The 6,000-nt window shown below is 42.1% G+C and overlaps 1 protein-coding gene across 8 annotated transcripts in view; it reads left to right on the top strand.

Moving 5' to 3' along the window:
* Positions 1 to 583: 583 nt before the first annotated feature.
* The window catches only part of FRS2 (fibroblast growth factor receptor substrate 2), a 68,613-nt gene continuing 63,196 nt past the window's right edge, over positions 584 to 6,000 (top strand). For all 8 annotated transcript variants that reach the window (XM_043493522.1, XM_038375140.2, XM_043493510.1 and 5 more), the window contains exon 1: positions 584 to 760. The gene's annotated coding sequence lies outside the window, so the exon portion shown is untranslated. The remainder of the gene's footprint in view (positions 761 to 6,000) is intronic.

Genomic DNA, 6,000 nt, shown 5'->3' with positions numbered 1-6,000 from the left:
TGCCCAGCAGAAGAAAACAGCAGCTGCCACGCACGAAATTCCTAGTTCTTCCTCCCAGGCCGCTTAGCTGTTTTCTTCAGCCATTTCTTTGAGGCACGGGGCTGCGCCTTTTACACCATCAAAGCCACTGTCAGCTCTTAATAGGCCGCCAGGATCAGCGTCTCCGGGGGCGGCTCCTGCGTGAGATGACCCAGCAGACACTCGCTCAGCCCGAGCGCCTCACTGCATGTTGCACTGCGAGTCAGGCTGCGCCAGCAGGGCCGTGACACGCCGGCTCTTGGAGCCTGCCCGGGCCCAGGTGGGGCGCGATGACTGTGGCGGGCAGGCTCAGCCCCGCGCGACGGCCGCGGGCCCGGGAGTGCAGGGTTACGTAGGAATATGTAAATTAGCTCCGGCTGGCAGCGCTTGGGAGAAACCGTTGGCGTGAGAGCGAGGCTCCAGCTACCCACACGCGCGCTGCCGACGAGCGGCTCCTCCCGCCCCGCATGAGCCCAGGGTGCTCCCCGCCACAGACGCCCCCGGCCCCTTCCAGGATCACACCCCCCCCCTCCTTGGCCCCGGAAGTAGTTGTGGGGCTGGCCCCGGAAGTTGTCCCGGGCGGAGTCCGGCCCAGAGTGAGGCCCTGCTGCTGCCGCTATCGAGAGTTGCAGTTCTTCCTGGGGCTGTGAAAGGACCCAGCCCCGCGGTCTCCCAGCCCCCGGCAGCTCGACCTGCTCCCGCCGCTGCCGGTTTCGTGGCCAGTCCTGGGCTCATGGAGAATGTAAGTGCTGGGTAGGGCCCGGCTCCGCGCCCGGCGCCTTCCCCCGGCTGTTCGCAGCCGGCTTCTGGGACGGGGGGGGTGCAGCGTCCTGGGGCCCGGCCCGGCCCCGCCCGGCCCGAGACTAGTGCCAGCGGGAGCGTCCTGGGCTGCGGGAGCCGCTGCTCCCTATTGGCCCTGCTCTGGGCTTCCCTTGGGGAGAGACGTGCTGCTGGGAGAGGGGGGCCGGGCTGGGGGCGTGTTTCTGTCCGTGGGGGGACGGGGCGCTGCTGGGACCTGCCACCGTGCTTGGGGGCCTGGACGTGGGGTTGGCAAGTCGCTGATGTGAGCATAGGGCTGGAGACCATCGCTGTATAGGGCTCAGGTGAGGGGTTGAGTTTGGTTTGCGGGGGGGAGGGGCTAACCTGCCGTTGCGTGTGTTGCCAGTGGGGATAGAGGGTATGGGGGGGGGATGGGGAGAGGTGAGACATGACTGTAAAAACAAAGGTGAGCCCTTAAAGCTGTCTTGACTGAGGGCTTACTGGAGGTAGCTCCTGTACGGTGTGGTCCCTGAGCTTGCTGACCGTTCACCAGCTGATTTGCCTGCTGGGTCAGCCTTATCCTGTGAGTCCTTTCAAGGTTCCCTCTGTAGCTTTTATTGGTTCTATAACGTGCGTTTTAGGACTAGTATATTTGCTATTGCATGTCCCTGATTGTGGTGTATTAACTCCAGGACGCCCAGTAGTCCTGGAACTTTAAAGGTGCTATTCCTGGCTCTCAAAACTAATTCTGAGTTTGGCTAGATTGATGTGTTAGTGCCAAAATAGCAGAAGTGTTTGATATATGTGAGTGGGGAGGGGATTCTGAAAATTTACCCAAAAATGATCCTCTGTGAGTGAAAATATATTAAAAGTTATACTTAACAGAATATATACTTAACAGAAGTTGAAAATTCCCTTTTTGTAATCTCTTGCTCGGATTAGTTTGGTGGGGCCTCAGAAAGTTAAACAGTGCAAATGGTGCCTCACATGCTAGTTAATTATAGCGGACCACCAGGTCTGCTATAGCTAAGGTTTAGACCAGCTTTTTGTTTAAATCAGTTCTCTGACAGTTTTGCAACTTTGTAAGTGCTATGTCTGCAATACTGAGCTTTCACATTTTGAATTTTTTTAGCTAATTTTAATCTTCCTTTCATTGGCAATTCATAGAAAGCAATGATCATATTCAGGTATCACTTAAAATTTTATTTGACATTTAGTCATGATAGAATGATATACCTTTCGGTTGTGGTGCATCTAAATAATAGAAGTCAGGCTTAATATTGGGAAGAGTTTTGTATTTGTCATTTTCACCAATGTAACCACAATATTTTGTATTAGTATTTTTTTTCTGATGATTTCATTTCCTAATCACTCTTTTGTAAATATACTCCTCTAAAACTTAACTCTTTTGACCAAACACTAATATGTAAGTGACATCTAGCATAATGTGCATATAGTTTTTCTGAATAACTTATTTTGGTCTTAAACAGTCTTAAAATATTCGTAGCTATTCTACGTTAAAATACCACTTTTATGATCTGATAACTATGTTGTCATTTTTTTCTTTTTGGGAGATGAGCTGTATACATTATTGCATATTTTTGTGGTGCATTTGCGTTGCTCTGGTATTAAGACGTGGGTTCAGATCCAGTAAATGCCCTGTATTCCTACTGAAGTCAGCAAGAATTCTGCAAATTGACTCTGTTGTGTATTTTCCTTGGTTAAATACTGCACTGAAAATATACAGTGCTTTATAAATGTATTTGCTGGGTTTTTTGTTTAAAAGGAAATGTGTTTATATTGGATTAAATTTACCAGTCCAATACTAATATTAATAAATTGAGTTCCTTTCCTTATTTGACTAATTTGGATGTTGCTCCTTAACTAACAACCCCTTAGTTCATATGATTCTGTCAATAAAAAATGAAAATGCTTATTGAAGCAATATTCCCCAAATATATGTCTAACTATAGTCTTTCCATGATTTTTGCTTACTTTCATGCTTGTTTATTTTAAACACAAGTTGGTCAATTTGGTTGTTTAAGATTATACTGCAATTTTTCTGTGGACCATCTCCTTGTAAGGTCGTCAAGACTTCAGATTTGAAATGAGTGTGGTGGAAAGAAGTATTAATTTAATTTAATTTTACCTGAAAATGTGGTGAAATTATGTATGTTTAGAGTAGCAAGGCTAATCAGTTCATTAGAGGACAACCTGATCCTTCCCAGGATCATCCCTCTGCTGAGCTGCCACGAACACTACTTTGAGACTAAAAGTAATTCAGCTCTCAGACTGATAAGTGACAAATAACAGAGTCATCTGACTTAGGTAGGTGGGGAGAGGATTTTCAAGATGTACCAAAAAGTAATCCTGTATGTATACATGCATGAAAAGACATACCTAACTGAAATATATTTATAGTGGCAAATTCCTCCTGTCTGTTTATTAAGTAGTCTATAAATAGTTCTAGCTTGTTTTGACTTACTATGTTCAACTACTTCATTTCTTTGTTTTCACAGGTATTCTACTACTGATTCATGTTTACCATTTTACCGTCTTTTAACATTAAAAATAACTCAAAAATAAATAAGTGCTGATCCTCTCTGTTGCCAACCATTTTTGTCAGGAAAAATAAAATATTTGACACTTAATATATATTAACATTTGTGTTAGTATAATCTGTCCTGCAAACACTTTTACATATGTGTTTAAATTTACACTTTAGTTCCTTTGAAGTCAGTCAGGCTATTCAGGTACATAAAATTAAGCATGTAAATTTGCAGGATTTTGTCTGCTTGAATTGATATGATTATACATATCTATTCTGTGTTCTGTACTGTTAGTGCTCAGTCAGTGAACTACCTGGAAATTATACCCTGCTAAATCTAATGTTCTAAAAATAATAGTTACTTTTTGTAACATAATTTAATCTTGCTGTATATATTCTTTATTCTTATTCAGTACTCTTAGACTTCCTGGTGGTTCCAAACTAAGTATGAATGCAATTGCATCCATTTCACTGTGTCCCTAATTCAGAACCTGTCAAAATCAGTTCATTCCCATTAACTGCAGTGAGCAATGGATCAGGCCTTATAGTTTAAAGAATGCAGCTCATAAGAAAGATAATGGATGAAATTAATGCCTGATTAGAGGAGCCAGCTAACGGGGCACTTCCTAAGGCAATATTTAAATCCCATATAACTTTAATTTGGAGTTGAAGTGGGCACAAATAGTGCATAGGGCCTTGTGTGGATGTTCGGCACGTTAAAAAAAACTGCAGCCAGTTTGAGCTGTGACTCTTTGGATCTCTCAATTAGGGGTATAATTGTTAACTCAACACTTACACTGCTGATGTTTTGCATTTTATTCAACATGGAGAGTGAAACTAAAACAGCAAAGTTGATCAATTTGTAGATTTCATTTTCTGGGTTTTGCACACCAGCAGCTATTCTTAAATTTCCAAAAATTTAGGACAACACTTAAACTTTAAATTGAAAAAAGTTTATTTTTAACGTACTAAAATCATGAATAGAGCTCTATTTGTGTTAGGTTTTAATAAACTTTTTAGCAACCTTAGACTAAAAATACTACATCTCTTTAATTCTGGGGTGCCAAACTCATTTGGCTCATTGGGCTGAATTGCAAGTTAAATTATTGTTCATGCTCTGGGGCATAAATAGAGGACTTCAGACTCCTCTTGATCCAGAGCAGTCTGACATTGATGTCACTAAGATCAAGGGAAGGATATGGCCTTTGTGTAGTAACTAAACTTAGATATTCTTCATTTAGTACCTTATTGTCACATTCAGCAACATTCAGTGGGAAAAATATGCCCCCCTTTTAGAGCCACTGTTGTTTCTGCCCTCTTTTTTTCCCCCAGTCTCCTTTCTTTCTCTCTCCATCTTCCCTGTGTGTTTACTCTGTTTTTGCCTCTGCATTTCCTTACCTGAAGCAACTCCCAGTTCCCACCTCCTTGTAAGTGTACTTCCCACACCCCCTTCCCCATTTTATCCATGAAAATGATCAGCTGAAGATAGTTAATGTTGACACTGAAATGTTGTTGCTAGATTTTAGATCTAAGACACCAGGCTCCCCTCCATGAGATTAATAGGAAGAAGGGGAGTTCATGCTCCTCACTCACTATTTCCACCTGTCTGCAGACTCAGGCACCTGGCATTGCAGCAGTTTAGCTAAGTTCACATCTACAAACTTTTTTTTTAACCATTAGGGTTAGGAACTTATTTAAAGAAGAAAGAGAGCTGAAATTCTACAGTCTGAACATGTCCTGTGGGAAACGTAAATACATCAAGCAGACCATATCCAGTCCATGGGCAGTATGTTGACGCACCAGCTATAATCAGTTTAACTGAGAAACTCTTGGTGGTGAGGTTAGGAGGGACAAATCTGTTGAATATGTGCATGTTCTTAAGGGCATGAAGAATCACAACATCCCTACCCCCAAATTAATAAGAGGCTTCGGTATAAGTTGACCTTTTTAGTGTGTTGCTACATTCGTTATAATTTTCTATGTATTTACATTCGTGTGGTTTAATATTTTGGCAGTGATCATTCATAATGCAAATAGGTTCCTGAAACAATGATTCTTAGTTTAGCATTTATGGCAGAGGCAGCAGTGAATTAAAACATCTACCAAGGAAATGGTAAGAATATACAATGTGGTAAAGGGTGTGTGTGTGCTCGTGCGCGCTCGCTCGCTCGCGCTCGCTCTCTCTCTCTCTCTCTCTCTCTCAGTAAAATTGATCACATTGACATCTTCAGAATAATTGAAATGTTTTTCTGTGTATGTGAAAGAGTTAAGGTGATGATACGATTATCAATGATGGTCAAATTTCTTGGTATAGACAGAGGTTAATATTCTGATTGTGTGGAAGTTGAAATACAGCAGCTTCCACTGTAAAAATGTTTAAGTGGGATGGATTTTAAATTTTCTGTTAATAGACTTTTTCTGTAGTAATCAGTGTATATAAACTCATTTCTTTTTATACTTGGATCTGTGATGTATTCTCTGGCATACACCATCTTCATTGCTTCTAGCTGAGTTGCAAAACAAAAGTTTCTAGTTGTCATGGTTGGGAAGAAGAGTTTGAACATATGAATGCTAATGACTCAAAAACCAAAAGGTAAATAAAAAGAACCCCACATTTATTTATTTATTTAAATATCATGATTTGTTTGGGGGCTTGGCTCATGATTTTGGTGTGT

This window comes from Dermochelys coriacea, chromosome 1 (assembly GCF_009764565.3).
Source record: "Dermochelys coriacea isolate rDerCor1 chromosome 1, rDerCor1.pri.v4, whole genome shotgun sequence".
NCBI classification, from domain to species: domain Eukaryota; kingdom Metazoa; phylum Chordata; order Testudines; family Dermochelyidae; genus Dermochelys; species Dermochelys coriacea.
This window is presented reverse-complemented; position numbering and strand designations above follow the sequence as displayed.